This window comes from Amblyomma mixtum, chromosome 10, assembly GCF_055824585.1.
Source record: "Amblyomma mixtum isolate Tamu chromosome 10, ASM5582458v1, whole genome shotgun sequence".
In the NCBI taxonomy this organism is placed as follows: Eukaryota; Metazoa; Arthropoda; class Arachnida; order Ixodida; family Ixodidae; genus Amblyomma; species Amblyomma mixtum.
The window spans coordinates 175174845-175192015 of record NC_143021.1 but is presented as its reverse complement, the minus strand read 5'-3'; the positions used below and the strand labels follow the sequence as shown (position 1 = coordinate 175192015).

General features: G+C 47.6%; 1 long non-coding RNA gene across 1 annotated transcript in view; it reads right to left on the bottom strand.

The window, feature by feature from the left end:
* Positions 1 to 12458: 12458 nt before the first annotated feature.
* The window catches only part of LOC149327792 (uncharacterized), an 89932-nt gene continuing 85219 nt past the window's right edge, over positions 12459 to 17171 (bottom strand). The window contains exons 2-3 of the long non-coding RNA XR_016286548.1: positions 12919 to 13083; positions 12459 to 12515 (exon numbers count right to left, since the gene is read on the bottom strand). This is a non-coding gene — a long non-coding RNA (uncharacterized LOC149327792). The remainder of the gene's footprint in view (positions 12516 to 12918; positions 13084 to 17171) is intronic.

The window sequence follows — 17171 nt, the reverse complement described above, 5'->3', positions numbered from 1 at the left end:
CTCATTAGGAAGGCCGTCTACATTTAGGAATATTTCTTGAAAATAGCGGTTTAAAAAGCAGTTTCTTGTTTGGTTTGCAATTGCTTGTTATTCTTATGAGGTCCAACACATTTTCTTCACATTTCCCGTCAGAGTTTAGCTCTAGCTTCGTGAGAAATGTCTAGATGACAGATTTGTTACTGTGCTATCTGCCGCGCATCCGCAAAACTTGAAAATGTGAACAATCTGCTCCATTTTTAGATCAATTACCAGTGCTAACGCTCTTGCAGCGTATTAGGCTGACACAGTAGCGTAACACTTTAGAGATCATCACTTTGCCGACCAAGCAGCATTACTGACTACCAGCAGTTTCTGCAGTGTTGCCATGGGGCCTCTAGACATCCCACATCTGGTTACCCGGACGTGATGTGCGTTGGTATACGACGAGCGTAGCGTTGGTATGCTCGTCCGCTGCCACCGCTAATCGAATAAACAGCTGTTATGTTTAGGTGTGAGAGGTCGTTGCTGCTGAAGGACGAATCCCAACGTAAAAACGTAACAACTGTTCATTCGATTAGCGGTGGCAGCGGACGAGCATACCAACGCTACGCTCGTCTCGGTAGCGGAAGGAAAAAAAAAATATCCTGGCTTAGCTTATGGTTAAGCCTAGGATGCGAAGCATACCGCCGGCGGAGGCTGCGCGTCCGCAAGCGAGCGCACGAGTTGAGCCCCAGCTTTCACAGCTGTTGTGACGTCAGCGCCGCTAGCGGAAGGAGCGGGAGTTAGGCCGCCGGTGGAGGCTGCGCGTCCCCAAGCGAGCGCACGAGTTGAGCCCCAGCTTTCACAGCTGTTGTGACGTCAGCGCCCCTAGCGGAAGGAGCGGGAGTTAGGCCGCCGGTGGAGGCTGCGCGTCCGCAAGCGAGCGCACGAGTTGAGCCCCAGCTTTCACAGCTGTTGTGACGTCATATCACGTGGTGCGCCGATGTAGGTCAAGTGGTAGCTACGCGGCCGCGCGCGGCGCAGCAAGGAAGAGCTCGGTTGTGCGGCTAGTATGCTTCGCATAAAAGCCGCCCATCCCAGCCGAGCAGCCTGTTTTTGTAGCCACCGTGGGCGACGGATGCCTCAGGTGACGCAGCGGTGGCGCTGGGTTTTATCGGTAATGCAGTCCGGCGTGTAGCCCTGTTACGCAGGGCCTGATGATAACAAGGCGGAGGCTGCGCGGAAATATGCGCAGAGTGTGTCGCCACAGATGAAAGGTTAGATATTAGTCTGTAGTTATCTTAAACACTTCGTGGACTGTTTTTTTTTTTGAAAAGGGGCCTTACTCTGTTGTTTTTGAATTTGTTATGAATATGGCCTGTTTTTACGGTTTCGTTAATTACGTGAAGCAACACTGCTTTTAGCTTATCAAAAAAACAAAAAGATATCTTATTCTAATGCCATCATAGCCAGCTGATTTCGGGATTTTTGATGCTTTTACTATATTCCAGAGTACATTTTGTGAGATACAAGACGGGTGAGCAGAATGAACGTTTTAGTCATTTGCTGTGTTGCGAGCTCAACAAAAGTATTAGGCGCAAGTTACTCCGTCATAGAGCCAGTGAAGTGCCTATCAAAATCTTAGCAAGAAATAACTGAAGAGGGGACGTGAAGAAAGACGGAAAGAAAGAAAGAAGGAAATAAAGAAAGAAAGGAAGAGAGAGAAGGAAAGCAAGAAATAAAGAAGGAATGAAAGAAAGAAAGAAAAAAAGGAAAGAAATAAATAAAGGAAGAAAGAGAGAACGAAAGAAAGAGAGAATTGTCGCCAGGGCGTAAAAGGAAGGCAGTCGAGCTGAATTAAATACAGAAAAGGGCCCCAAACGAGCAAATTACAGGCCATCATTCTGAGCAAGGTGTTTGCTTCGTGACACGCCAGTCTATCTCGGAGTTGTCGTCAAACCGCTTCAAACAAAGCCTAATGACTCAGTTCGCAACCGCAGCTACACAACTATAGCGAAACCCCGGCTATAAAGCGCTAGCAACAGCCTTCGGCCGCAGCCACCACATACCGTCGTAAACCATCGTAAACAAGCATCCGTTCAGGCCGCTTTGACTGCTACAGAGGGCCAAGCACACGGATGCCACGACTGAGAGCTCCTTTTAAAGGGCACTACATAAAGAACGTTTTTCAATTGAATTGTCCGAGCAAAGAGAGAGAGAGAGCGATTTGCGAACGTTCTTCGCTCCCCATATATGAGGCCAATCCCTCAGCGAATGAGCAAACAGCCGCTTACGAGAACTACGCCCGCTAAGTGCCGACGACGGCAGGCAATCGCAATCTGTGCCTTCCCTAGAGCCGCGCCTCACACACACACAGACACTGGGTGCGGCTGAAGCATGCGTCCGCCGTGCGCGCGCGTGTGTGTGCGCGCCTCGAACGCGACGCGCGCAGCTGTTCAAACAGCGGCGGCAGAACCACCACCACCTTCGAGCGAAGACCGAACGCGGCGCGAGCTTTTTCGCGTTCGTGGCCGATGCCGCTCGCAAGGCACGCTCGCCGTCGCCAGTTGGCAACCTTCCATCTCGCCGCTTCGTCAGACTCCTTCGCCGTTTTCTTTTTCTCTTTTCTGCCTCGGTTGCTTTCTTCACGCATTCGTACTTTCGCTGTGAACGAGCGGACTGCCGTCCTGCACCTGTTTGCGGGTTTTTTTTCATTCTCTCTCTCGCCGAGGCGAAGAAGCTTGGCGAAGCCACGAAGCTGTGACGCTGCGCGATTCCGGGGCGGAGTTCTCGGCGCTGTGCTGAATGCTTCGGTTCGTCCGTTGATGCGCGTGTCCGTCGCCTCGTTGACCTCAGTTGAAGAGGGGTCACGGGGTTCGCTCGTGTCGGCAGGGGCCGCCGTGTCTTCCAGAGACAGGTGAACGTGGCTTGGGTATGCCAAAGCGCGGAGGCGTATCAGGTCTGCTTAGCTGCTCGGAGAACGATGCCGTAAAAATAACTTCAGGTGGCACCGGAGAGGGCTGGACGTTGTACAGTAATGCGCGCGAATGTCGCTTGATTGGCAACTGCTGTCGTAATTCGCTTACTGCCGGATTAGCTCAAATTAGATCTATAATTAGAATAACGGTGGTTTTAGAAGGTAGCATAACGGTGATACCGCACAACTGCCGCCTTGCCCGTTTCCACCACCTTAGGTATGCGCGGCGGTTGGGGTATGATAGGCCGTTCCACGTCCATCTCTGTAGTCTGTAGGTGGCGCTGGTGAACACTCACAATGTGGACACTCTCAGATTGATGCTACACACAATTTACAAATAGGTTCTAAACGTAAGATGAGGTGGCGCTATTGTAGATCGGTTGGTGCATCACAGTACTCAACACTTGAAGGCCGGGAGTTCGAATCCCATCACTGCGATATCATCGTCAGAAGCCTGACTATGCCCATTGCAGGACAAAGTCATCCCCTATATCTCTCCAGTTAACCATGTCCTGTACCACCCGCAGCCTCCCTATCTCCTTTATCCTCTTTTAACTTTATACTTCCTTCTAAAACATTGACTCCTATCGGAAGTTTTTAAGCAACTAATTTCCTATTGCGATTATTATCACCACAAAGTTATTGCAGAATTTCTGTTTTTCTAACAGGTGTAGTTTTGTGCAAAGGTCACCGATGCTGCGAGGAAAAAACTTCAGCAAAACCATCTTTTTGACGGATAGAGAAAAGATTATATTACAAAGAACAGCTAGTTTCCCGCAGGCAACCCCCTTAGCTCATCATGAATAAGAGACTGAATTATTTCCATAAAATATACAGTTTTATGGTGGAATTGAGGAAAACCTTTGCAAACGACTATTTGTGAACCTGCCTCGTGGCAGTAGGAGCAATACAGATACAGATAATCACGAATGTCACAGTTATAACAGGTATGTTGTCATTAATTTCGATTTGTTTTCCTGTTCGCGCCGAGTACTTCACACCGTGTAGGAGCATAACATGGCTTAGCTTTACTTATGTGTACATGTTACAGTTTTGTATATTTTTTGGTGACTCCTTGGTGTATTTGTCTCTCGTTTAAAACTGTGTAACCCTCAGTACTGTCCCCTCCGTCTGTATTGTGATACGGGAAAGAAATTGATTTGATTTGATAACTTATGTGACAGAAAAACGAAAAACATACATGCTCTGAAAATAAAGCAGTCAATCCGACAAAAACAAAAAAAAATAGAAACGAAGGCATTCTAATGCAGATGTTCAGACAAAACCTGGAAGATAAAACTGTTTTTAAGAAGATTAAAGACTGTGAGAAACCAAAACGCCTTAACGCCGCAGCGGTGGCTCAGTGGTTATGGCGCTCGGCTGCTGCCCCGAAAGGCGTTCAAGTTACGGGGCTTGTTGGTTCAGTCATGGTAAAACAAGATCCACCCCGCGAACCTAGAGACAAGGTCGTATTGGTGATTTTCACGGCCTAGAGAGGGCGCCTCAAGGAATCCAGTATGGCGGCGTTACGCAGGACTCCTTCTGGGAACAGACTAGGTAGAATTGATCTAGTATTAAAATTTAGCAAATAAACTCGTGCTTGTGCGCAGACAACGACAACGTTTTGAGAGTAAGGCTTTCATTTGGCGAGGGTGTGAGTGAAGATTTGCCCTCTGCCGTCCGGAAACGGGCGATATGAAACAGGAGCAATCAGCGCGCGCTTTGGGGGAGAACTTAAAATTGGTTACATCGGACGATAATGCTGCTTGTACAATGGATGAATAACAAAACTAGAAGAGCAGTTTTCTTTATTTAGCACAACAGGTAAGCAAGAGCCAGCGATTGTCATGCTGCTTGAGTTGAAAAAAGAAGGGTATAGTAGGATACAACTTAAAAAAAAAAATAGCAGCTGGTAATAGTGGGCCATGGCTAGCCGGATCCTATATAACTCCACTTACAAGCCCCAAGAGCAAACTAAATCAGCTTTTTAATGTTTGCATATACCCAAACAAGCTACGGGCATCCAGATTTTGAGAGATTATAATTCTGCCGTGTGATTAGCTCTTGTTCAAATCACGCGAAAAAAATTTAAAACAGACTACTTCTTGAGCAGAAGCATTACTTCACGAGGTCAAAACGACACACCGGTTTGTGTGATGCTTGACCTTGAGGGTGACCTTGGGCAAACTGTAAATAAATAAATGACTTATACATTTCCGTCACTGGGTATCGAACCCGCCGCGGCGCGAACAGAGCAGCTTTGCTGGCCGGTGCACGAGAGCACTCATTAGGCTATCGCTGCAGCCGATCACGCCTCGTGCTAAACTGCAACACATTCTTTCGCTGTGCATTGCACATCGCCTTCTTCATCAACTAACTTTACTATCAAACCAATATTTGCGCTTTCAGCTATGTGGTGGTAGTGACAGAAAGATGTGGGCTGTATGCTTTGTCGTGGACAACACTGCTGCAGAAACACGACACTGGAGCATTGGCAAAGAACTGTGCTTTCCCACAATATTTTGTTCTTAGCAATGCTAAACCACCAGCCAATTGTTTTCTCGTAGAGGAACTCGCTGCGGCGGTCATAAATGTGAGTGGACCGTCACTGCAGACCTGTGTTGTATCCGAATTTAAGAGAGCTTTGTTGTCACTGTTACTTGAGCTTTAAATCAAGCAACAGATTGAGTTATAACTGCAAGCTCAATGAAATGCAAACTGTTTCTTGATTTTTAGCAGAGTAGTAATTTGGGCCTGTTGGTAGTTCATGATGAGGAAGTTTGAGCGCAAAAAGCAAAGACCACGTCTCCACTTTGTCTTTGTTTATTTTTTTGCGCTCTAACTTCCTCGTCTTGATTTTTAACTCATCCAACATCTTGCAGTTCTCTCGCTCTTGCGTTCCTTCATGCTCACGAATTTTATTAACCGCCTTCTGCTTTAAATACGAATGTATATTTCAAATCGTGTTCGCAGGTAGTAAGCGAGAGCAATCAGGTAACCTTCTCTGCGCATTGTTTTCTGAGAGCTGTTGTAAGCAATGGATGGAAGACATGAAGTGAATTTAAGGCCGCTGTGAGGCAGTTCTTTTCGTTCAATTCAATTCGATTGTTATCATCCGTACGCCTGACACCCTTGTGACGCGGTCTTCGAGGTGATCGTGTTACACCTGATAGTCTACATCGACTCAAAGCCAGGTGAGCGCTGCTGCACGGACGGCTCCGATGGCCATCTATCGAGTCTACGGAGCTACGCGGAAGTCTGTGGAGATTTCGACGGCATTCGAGTGGCGGCCGCATGAACTGTCTGACACTGAGCGCTTGGAGAAACCAGGTGGGGAATGAAATGAGACCATGCACTATATCGTCCTTCAAAGATACGAAACTTCAAAATATGCAACTTTTTATTCAGATAAAAAGAGAGCCAAGGCGACAAATCACTGCAGGAATGCTACTACCACTGTTGCCAGCGATTAAAAAAAATAAACGAGTTAACAACGAACACCAGGCTACTCAAAAATGTATGAATATTATTACAACTTGTCCAAGACACGAAGTTCATTTCGCTAGTGATAAATACTACTGCAACGAATAAAAATTTATTTTTAGCCATTTCAGGTTAAACTTGCTCCTTGATTATTAGCATGTCTTCAAAATTATTGGTGGTGACCGTGGCGCCACAACAACATGGTGTGAGATTGCGGAATCTCTCGAAGACGGTTGAGCTTGGCTTGTATCCGGTGCACAACTCCTTCGAGTTCGATAGCGATTGGTAATCGCTATGGCTTTCGAATCAGTAGCCTTTGAAAGTGCCCGTTGTTACGACTTAGCTTGAGACCCGCGATGATCACGGTGGCGGCAACAGCAGCGGAAATTTCGAAAGGTCGTTTGACCCCAAGATGACCCCACCAAAAAAGGATGACTAGCTGGGAAGTGGCCGATGGAGCTCTTCATCACGCTCGGCTCGGTGCGAAGGACCTTCCCTTCGGTACCGCGCAAGAAGCGACTGACGATGGACAGACGACAGGGAAGAAGGGATTCACCACGTCTGAGAGGAACCGGAACGAATCGGAGGAAGCCGGCGCAGATGCGGCCGCGGCGCCAGCATGTCTACGCCACACCTGTGTTCGATAGACACGTGCTGCTTGCAGTGATGTTGCACCGCAGTGCGAAGGAGTTGCGGACTTACGTTTCCTCCTCGCCAGTTCCCACGCGTGGACAGGTGCCTTCGATTGCTGTGCTGTGCCGATCTGTGCGTCGTGTCGAATTGGCCACCGCCTGATGAGGGGGCGTAGCCTTAGGCTATTTAACCAGCGCCCTAAGTGAAAACGAACGCTCTGGGCCTTGCCGAAAAGGCCCATCCAGACGCTCGACGCTATGAACTCTTAACTTTTGATTCTTTGCTCTTTTGTACAGTATGTAATTAAGTATCTTAAAAAGTGCCATTAAACCGCTTGTTTTTCGTTTCCCCAAACTTTGAAGCTTCAGACCGTTTCCTCATCCCGGACGAGCCCCCAGGGAGACGCAACAACTAGTCACGCTACCCGACTTATGATAACTGGTGGCAGCGGTGGGATGCTGCTACCTCGAGCCGTAATACCGTGTGGCAGGCGTATGACTGGCTTGCAGCCACAGCGAGGGCATGGGGGAATAAAAAGTGAGCAATAAATGTGTCAGTGAAATGGGATTCGAATGAAATCATCATACCACGCCTTCCCACTTGCTGTGTGTAACTGAGCACCATATTGCCATACACGCTTGCCGTGTTAAGGCCTGTCATTACAGAGGCAGTCAAGCAGAAGGATGTTTGTGCTCAGCTATGTTTGTTAACAAATAGCCCCTCGTGTTTACATAGGACTTTCTAGTCCAATCCAATCATCTGCTTTAAAAAAATATAGGCTCGATTCTGAATAGCAACTGCACTGCCATATTCGTTCCAATTGACGTTCCTGAACAGATACATAACTACCAGTTTCCATGCATTTGCTGGATTGCTGTAGTTAAAATGTACCCTCTGCGGCTGCGCCAGTTGAAATCCTCTCTTAAGATTTCGTGGAGGGAAATTGCTGTTGAAGATGATTGTTGTAGGATTCTTGACGTCTTGAAGATTCGAATTGCTCAATCACATTGCAAGAGGACACTTCTGGAGAGGTTAACTTTTTATAACAATTAAAAGCACAAAGGAAGATACAAGCAAGGAGAAAACATATTTACACTTGACTGGCTCGCAGTACTACGTGACGAAATCAGCCCTCGGTCCTGCCGAAACAGCTCGTTTTAATACCTATGTCCCCGCCCTCGGTGGGGAGAATAACCAATCAGGTACTGTACAGACATCCACTCAATAACTTATTGGGGAAAGGAAAACACATGCAATCAATGACTGTTACTCACCTGTAAGGCAAAAACGTCGAGGCTAACGAAAAGGGTGCAGCTTAAGTTAAGGACAACACAGCGAGCTATGGAAGGAAAAATTATAGGTGTAACGTTAAGAGACCGGAAGCGGGCAGAGTGAGTGAGGGAACAAACGCGGCTTAATGACATTCTAGTCGAAATCAAGAGGACGAAATGGGCTTGGGCAGGGCATATGTAATGCGAAGGCAAGATAACCGCTGGTCTTTAAGGGCAACGGAGTGGATTCCAAGAGAAGGCAAGCGTAGCAGTGGGCGGCAGAAAATTAGGTGGGCGGATGAGATTAAGAAGTTTGCGGGAATATGGTGGCCGCGGCTGGCGAAGGACAGGGTTAATTGGAGACACATGGGAGAGGTCTTCGCCCTGCAGTGGGCGTAGTCAGGCTGATAATGAGGAACCACTCTCTTGCCCTTGAAGACTGCGCATGTTCTTGTGATGCTCCTAACTGCAGTTATCCTTGTTTGCCTTTGTTCTCTAAGCCGCAGTGCTCTCTGGGTCTCGAAATGCTACAGCTAGAGTGAGTCCTTCTTCATAGCTCATTCCGTCATCCCTTCTATGATGTCAAGCTTTTTAGGCCTTAAGTTCTGGGCCCATGGGTGAGTATCGTCTGGACACATCGGTTGTTTTCGAATTTATCTGTCAGCTTTTGCTGAGGGTTTCACCAAATTCGCTCAAAACGTATTTTGCGAAAAAAAAAAGGGGGGTAGGGGGGAAAGGAGAATCGGTCTCACCGTTTTTGTTCTCACAGTATGTCTGAGAGGGTTGGATTTGTAAATTCTTGGCATGAGGCTTAACAGGAAGCGCCTCAACAAGCTTCGTTTTGCTGATGGTATTGATCCACTCAGTGACAATGCAGATGAATTGTCGCGCATGATTGAGAACTAGCGCTGAGAGGGATAGGCAAGCTTAAGAGCTTTGAAGGAAAAGCAATTCTCATTAGTCTGCGCCATGACCTGCAGTCGGCGCAGAGAGCGTGGTGGTTTCCGTAGCTGAGCAAATCGAAGCCATCAAGCACAACCCTCCTGCTCCACCTGCTCGATTGTAACAAGTAATCGAAAAACCTTTTATTTGCATCGACCACCCTTACGCGCCCGTATATATATATATATATATATATATATATATATATATATATATATATATATATATATATATATATATATATATATATATATATATATATATATATATATATATATCAGTTGCGAAATCATAAAGTACTTGACTGCTTACAAGAGTATATAACGAAGTATAGGCTTCGTTAAACATATTTATTCGACTCGACGTTTCGATCGGAAGACCGATCGAAACGTCGAGTCGAATAAATATGTCTCCTTTAACGAAGCGTACACTTCGCTATATAGTATATATGTATGAGAGAAGCCAGCAGTCACAGAAACCAAGGGACGCGGGGTTTTTTGATTTATTTATTTTGCGCTGTTGTCAACCTAGAATATTACTGAATATTTTATCACTTAAAGCTAATTAATTATATATATATATATATATATATATATATATATATATATATATATATATATATATATATATATATATATATATATATATATATGCGCAGCTCTACGATACCTACCCAGGGAACGGGCGCGTAAGGGTGGTCGATGCAAATAAAAGGTTTTTCGATTACTTGTTACAATGGAGCAGGTGGAGCAAGAGGGTTGCTTGATGGCTTCGGTTTGCTCAGCTACGGAAACCACCACGCTCTCTGCACCCTTACGCGCTCGTTCCCTGGGTAGGTATCGAAGAGCCTTGACTCCATAGGAAGCATAAGAGGGTTCTCACACAGCTTCCACCCTCGCCGTTCGATGACGTTCTACGTCACATCAGCGGTAACTCAGGACGTGCCACGTCCGCCGCTTAAGAGCGTGGGTGGCGCTGGTGAACACTCTAAAGGTTAGGTTATTTGTAAACAGAAATACCCCCGAAAGCAGGAGAATTGACAGCCGTCGCCCTAGCTCAGCGGTAGAGCACCGGACGCGTAATTCGGAGGTCATGGGTTCGGATCCCACCGGCGGCATGTGGTTGTTTTTCTTCTGCTTTTCTAATCAATTACCTTTAAGCGATAACATATTCAGTAATATTCTAAATCGAACAACAGCACAAAATAAATAAATTAATTAATTAAAAACCGCCTGCGTCCCTTGGTTTCTGTGGCTGTTGGCTTCTCTCATATGTATAACGAGCCCCTTAGTCCCCTTCTCTTGTTTGCTATATATATATATATATATATATATATATTTAAGGTTCTTTACCTTAGTATATCGTGAACTGAAAATACCTGCTCATCTCTCACTGAATCTCGCGTACGTGACACATTGCTAACAGGCCTGTAGGTTTTTTCTAATGTCTCCCTCATTACGAGCGACTTAAGAGCACGAGTAAGAGTCACTATTTTACGACGGAGCACGTGAAATAGTAAAAAAAAAGTAGAAGAAGTCCCTAGCAGGCAAGTGCAGGCCGAGTTGCTAAAGTGGAATTTCTAGCCGCAATTGCCTGTTATCCGTCCCCTCTCCTTCACTGACTCCGTCTCAGGATACGTCAGCCTTGTTGTTGACCAGTCTTCAAATTACACGTCCGCACACTGGGTTGTAGGCCGAGAATTAGCAGGCGTACTGGGGCTAGATATCAACCGGAAATGGTTTTACACTTACAACTTTTCTTCTTTTTTTTCTGTCGCGTGCTCTCAGTGTGTAGCTATCTATTACTGCACATTCATGGGCACATACTTGTAGCTTGGGGCGCTTTGAAGTTCTGCGCCTTGTTCCTATCCGCCTGATATTCTACACTCTAAACATGAGTACGCCTATATGGGAGTAAAAAGTGAGTAAACTGTCCTCTGACGCACTCCTTGTGTAAAAGGAGTTTATAACAGGCCTTGGCACGAAAAATTCTCTACATTATGCTCACAATAGGAGCGTCACAGTGGTGCATCGCTACCAGTCTCGAACAGGCCTTGACTGCAACAATGGTGCTCAATGACGAGCAGCGGTACAGGAATTAGATACCGCCTTTTAATAGTACACCACAGGAAGCAAAATGACAAATAGCAAGAAACAAATTTCTCACCCTCGACTCAGCGGAAAGACAAAATGATGGCGAAATGTTCATCGCACCCCTTTCAGTTCACGCTGATTAAAGAATCAGCGTGAACTGAATTCTGATGATCGGACTGCACCGATAATATCGGATTATATGCCCACATAGGACCTTTGGCCCAACTGGATAATATCCCTTAGTCAGTAGGTGAACGCGGGTGATTTTCGGACTAGACACAGTACTACACCAACGTCTACGCGTCGTGACAGCCATGCCCAGCCTTCCTTGACATCAGCAGCTAGCGCCATCTATTGTCCGCCAGTGGAGGTCTCCGGAATAATTTCGACCAACTGGGGATACATGGCACAGCACACGGACGCCTCTTGCGTTTCGCCTCCATCGAAACGCTGCCGCCGCGGTCGGGTTCGAACCCGGGTACTCCGGCTCGGTAGACGAGCGCCTTACCCCTGAGACATCGCGCTCCTACGTACGATTTCCAGGGGCCATAGAAAATCAATGGGACGTACCGAACATTCGAATTTTGTGCAGTGGTTTTAAATGTTCAGCGCCACGCGACTAGCGGTGGCAGTCATGAAAACTATAAGCGTTTCTCCAGATTTCCTGGGTTGGCATTCACAAGAAGTTTTTCACGGTATAGAAATGACAATGACCTTTATGGATAGTACTTTCTCATATTGATTTCTCCTAAAGTCGTCTTTAGAGTAATTTGAAGCGTGGTGGTGATTAGACTGCAAAAAAAAAAAAGCATCGATCGCACAAGCTCTTCTTACCAGAAAAACCTACAGTGGGTGTTTTAGTTCTGAAAACGGAAGAACCAAACTGATGTCGAGAAAAATAGCAAAAAAAGAAACACTTGTGCTCAGTGGTCGAGCTCTGAAGACATGCCGACTTGACAGCGGTGCCCAAAATGTACCTTCAAGGTCCGAAAAAGGCGGCGCGCCCACGCTGTGGGTATACTTGCACTCCAGCAGTGTCTTCCCTGCGCACTGCAGCTTTCGTGGTCCAGTTTTTTTAGAAACGAAGGAGTCGAGGCGTGTCTAGGCCCTCCCGTGAAGTGCAGTAGAGCGCGCCGGCGGTCTGCTTTTTCTTGGTCGCTAAAGAAGAAGAAAATAGAAAGAGCATGTACTCTCCGATCAAAGTCACGAACGATGTATGCATTTCCTCTTGATTCTTTCTTTCGCACCCTTAACCGCTGCCTGAATCCTTTGTTCCATAACAAATACTGAAATAGACGGGAGAACTAAGAAAGAAGAGAAGGGATGACAGAAAGAAAGAAGGAAAGAAAGGAGGAAAGAAAGGAAAGGGCGCCGGCCATATTAGCGCCAGCAAAAGGCGCTGGCAAAGCAGGGGGTGCGGCCCGTCACAGAGACCTACCGAAGTGGACCGCATGGTACCCGGCTGCGAAGCAGGTGCGCGACTGAGGAGCCCACCGCCGTCTTTGATTCGCCCTCCCCACGCTCTGCCAAAACCACTCTTGGGACTCCCCTGCCCGCTCACCAGGCTCGACAGCGGAGCCTCTCCTCGGTGACTTGGCCGGTGGCACGTGGGTTCTCCTTCGAGGGCCTCGGCAAGCAGTCCTCGGCGCATTCCGCGTTCGACGGGAGCTCCCACCCTGCCTCGGACAGCTGGCGACCAGGAGCTCAGAACGGGCACGTCAGGCAGCTGGAGAGCCGATGAAGAGGAATGAAACTGAGGCTGTCATGCAGTACCCACTCTCGATGCCTGTGTGTGCCCCCACTCATGATGTTGACGATGTGTTGGAAGCACACAAGAAAGATATAAAAGAAGATATATAAAAGAAGATGTAAAGATATTTCCCTTTCTTTAGGACGTAGAGACCGCCGTTTTTAGATATCAAAAACAGAGACAGAGAAGCTGTGCCGCACCCTGATGACATCGCCCACTCCAAAACCCACGCGTATCACGTAGTCAGATAGCATTGTCCAGAAGACCTACACTTCGCTTCACCTGTCCGTTTTCCTCACTATTTCAAAGATTTATATTTACAGCAGTAGCGTGTGAAAGTTTGTGGCGTCAACTCACTATGTCGCTTTCTTCTACGTCTTGCAGTTTTTTCCCCCTTATGAAGTGCCTAATTTGTTGCTTTAGAGTAGTGTGTTTCATATGGCAAGCACGGACACTCGCTTCACGATAAAAAGGTTCCACTGTAATAGATGTTACAAATGTTACGTGGATGTTACTGATACAAAACTGTTGCTTACCGCGACAAAGGGCAATAATGGATAGCCTGAACTTCCCGTTTCTTCTTAATTCTGTCAATGGCCTGCTGATCGGCCGTGTGGTTATTTAGGGCTGAACATAACGCAACAGGAAGAAAGAAGACAGCGTTTTTTCCTTTGGCGTTTTTTTTTACATGGGAATCTCAGATTCGAGGTGTGGTCCGGCAGGCCACGTCCCGTCCAGATGGACAGGCAGAGGACAGTGCGGCCTGAGGGGCGCTGATCCAAACCGATAGGCGCTCCCCACCTTTCGACGGGTGGTCACCGCTGCCCCCTCGCCTTCCCCCGTCACCCCCCGCCTAACCTACTGTTCGCTTTTGGCGCGCGCAAGCAACCGTGGGAGGAGGGCGATGCCCTTCAGAGGGTTTGCGGGGACGGGGCCACGAGGGCTGATGCTGCTGAATAGGAGCAGAGTTCTTTCGCAGCGAGCTTCGTGGGTGATCTAATCCTCCGGAAAAGCTCGGAAATACAAGCATCTAGTCGCATTGATATATTATCGCTTCTGTAATGAGAGGGTACCGCATGTAGAAAGAAGAGTTAGGCAATAGATTATCGCCGCGTCGCATAAAGGCCTAACCGTACTCCTATCAAGTGACGCTGGCGGGATCGGCTGTCGAACCAAACTCCTAATATGTGACGAAGGCGAGATCGGCTACCGAACCATACTGCTATCATGTGACGGTGGCGGTATCGGGCTACGGCAATTCATTCAACTTTATTGTTATGGAGGGGGGGGGGGGGGGTCAGGATGATTATAAGCGGATGGCACCGCAGCTCGGGATTGTATTATAAAGTTGAAATGCGCCAGTGTATTGGGCGACGCCACGTTTATAAGATATCAAAGCACGTGAAAGGGGCGTGGTTTTATCTATGCCAAACCGCTTGAAGTGATTTGCACGAGAGGTCACCTTATATAACTGTGCATACATTAATGCTCAGAGCTATGACTCGCACCGTCCCATCGTCACTAATCTTGACGTTGTCTTTACACACGTGTCCAGCTTCCTCGACGTGGGACTGGTTTCCAGTTTCAGTTAAGTGAGACCACTGTGGAAAGCAAAGCGCATGATACAGTTGTTGTGTTCTCACATAATTTTCATTCATAAATTCGACGTGCTCTCGTCAACAATTAATAATAACATGGTTTCATGCTTTATTTTATTTTGTATTTTGTTTCGCATTGAGAAGATCGTTGAGTACTAGCAAAAAATCTGTGCAGTTTGCGTCTGCTGGCGCCGGCAGAAATGTAACCGGGTGCACGATTACTGTAAAAGCAAAAGTCCAGTTTCTTTTTCAGTGCGCTCCCAGCGTCACCTTGTTTGACGGAGATAGAGAGATTTATTTATTTATGTATTTATTTATTGACTGACTGATTGATTGCTGTCTGAATTGTGGCCGAAAATGATACGGGAATAAAAATATCCCTCTGATAAATTTTTGTCGTAATTGAGAAAATAAGAGTGAAGTACATTGATTGATTGATTGATTAATGGATGGAACTTGTCTTTTTGGCTACATCAAATCGCGCCAGTGATCCTGATCTGCGGTTCCTGTAGGGATAGAGGCTGTTTTACAACGCCTAATCGGGAAGAAATACTCGAGGGCCGCCACCGCGTATCGCCGAGAACCGAAGCCGGACGGAAAGAGGCATGGAAAAGCGTGGGGAGTGAAATGAGGGATAATGGGCGAGGGAAAACTTCTCGACGGGTAAGAGCTAGGGAAAGCTGGCGTAGAAGAGGGAAAATTGGGAGGGGAAGGGAAATCAGAGAAGGCAGGAAGGGGGGATGGGGAGAAAGAGAACGCCGGGGCATGCGGGAGGGGGGTGGGGCAAGGGGAAAAGGGGAAAAGAAAGGCGCAGGACCGCGCACATCGGGTGCGGGCCGCGACTGCGTGCGAAGCTCTCGCATGTGTGACCGCGGGTACGTGTGTGGGAACGGTTATACCGGCCCACCTGGACAGGAGGGTGGCAGGCAGCGTGTCTGTATATGCCCGGCGTTTAATGCGGCTGCTGGCGTTGAGGCGGCTGCTCCGTGAACACGTGCACCGATGGTCCGCACCCGGCGAACGTCACTCCTTGGCTGCCTTTGTGTATCTTTTTGCGGGCTGCTCGCCCGATCGGTCGGCCGGCCCCGGAGCCCGCTTCCGGTGGGAATACCCTCCTCGGGGCCAGCCGGCGATCGTAACGGCGGGCTCGGCCGCAAATGGCGGCGCTAACTAGCATCTGCCTGCTTGTCGTCGTGTGACGCAAGACTCGTTCCTGCTGAGGATGCGGCCGCATGATTGCGGCTGGTGGCGCCACGTCTTAAAGGTGCACTCAAGAGGAATCTGAACTCGACTTTTTACCGCTGGGACTGGATCTACACGTTCTGAGCGTTCTTGGAAACTTAGAATTATTGCCCTGTGAGGCCGATTTCCCTAATTTAAATCGGATTAACGTCCTGCTCCCGCCTTTATTTTTTGAATTCTCCTTGTACACGGTGGGCGGAGTCGACCAACGCGTGTAGTGCCTTTCAGCCAGCTCCGTGGAGGCTTCGCTTTCGCTTCATTTTGTTTTTTAGGTTTCCGTGAATAAATAGTTTCATTCGCAGATAACATAGCTGCAAAATAAGCCCGCAAAAATAAAAATACGCGCGGACTTTTTGCTACTACGGACTACTACGTATTACTCCGCCGATAGCACAGCGGCAAGCCGCCACGGGACTGGGTGAAAGGCGCTCCACGCGTTAGTCGACTCCGCCCACCGTACGGGGGAGAATTAAAAAAAAAAAAGGCAGGAGCCGGACGTTAATTCGATTTAATTAGGGAAATCGGCCACACAGGGCAATAAATCACAGTTTCTAAGAAAGTTCGGAACGTGTAGATCGAGTTCCCGCGGCAAAAAGACAAGTTCAGATTCCTCTTCCGAGGAATCTGAACTCGGAATTTTACCGCTGGAACTCGATCTACACGTTCCGAGCGTTCTTCGAAACTTCGAATTATTGCCCTGTGTGGCCGATTTCCCTAATTTAAATCCGATTAACGTCTTACTCCCGCCTTTTATTTTTGTTGAATTACCCGCAAACGGTGGGAGGAGTCGACCAACCTTTCACCCAGTCCCGTGGCGGCTTGCCGCTCGGCCAGCGGCGAGTGATACGTAGTGATCGGCGAAAGCAAAGAGTCCACGCGTATTTTTATTACCGTGGGCCTAATTTCAGCTATGTAGTCTCTGACTGGATTTGTTCATTCACGGAAAGCTAAAAGAAACAAAATAAAAGCGAAAGCAAAGTCGCCACGCGACTGCCTGAAAGGCACTCCATGCGTTGGCCGACTCCTCCCACCGTATGCGGGAATTAAAAAAAAAAGGCAGGAGCCGACGTTAATCCGATTTAATTAGGGAAATCGGCCACACAGGGCAATAAAGCGCAGTTTATAAAAATGCTGGGAACGTGTAGATCGACTACCCGCGGGAAAAACACGAGTTCACATTCCTATTCAGTGCAGCTTTAACGGTACGCTGATGACAAATTCACG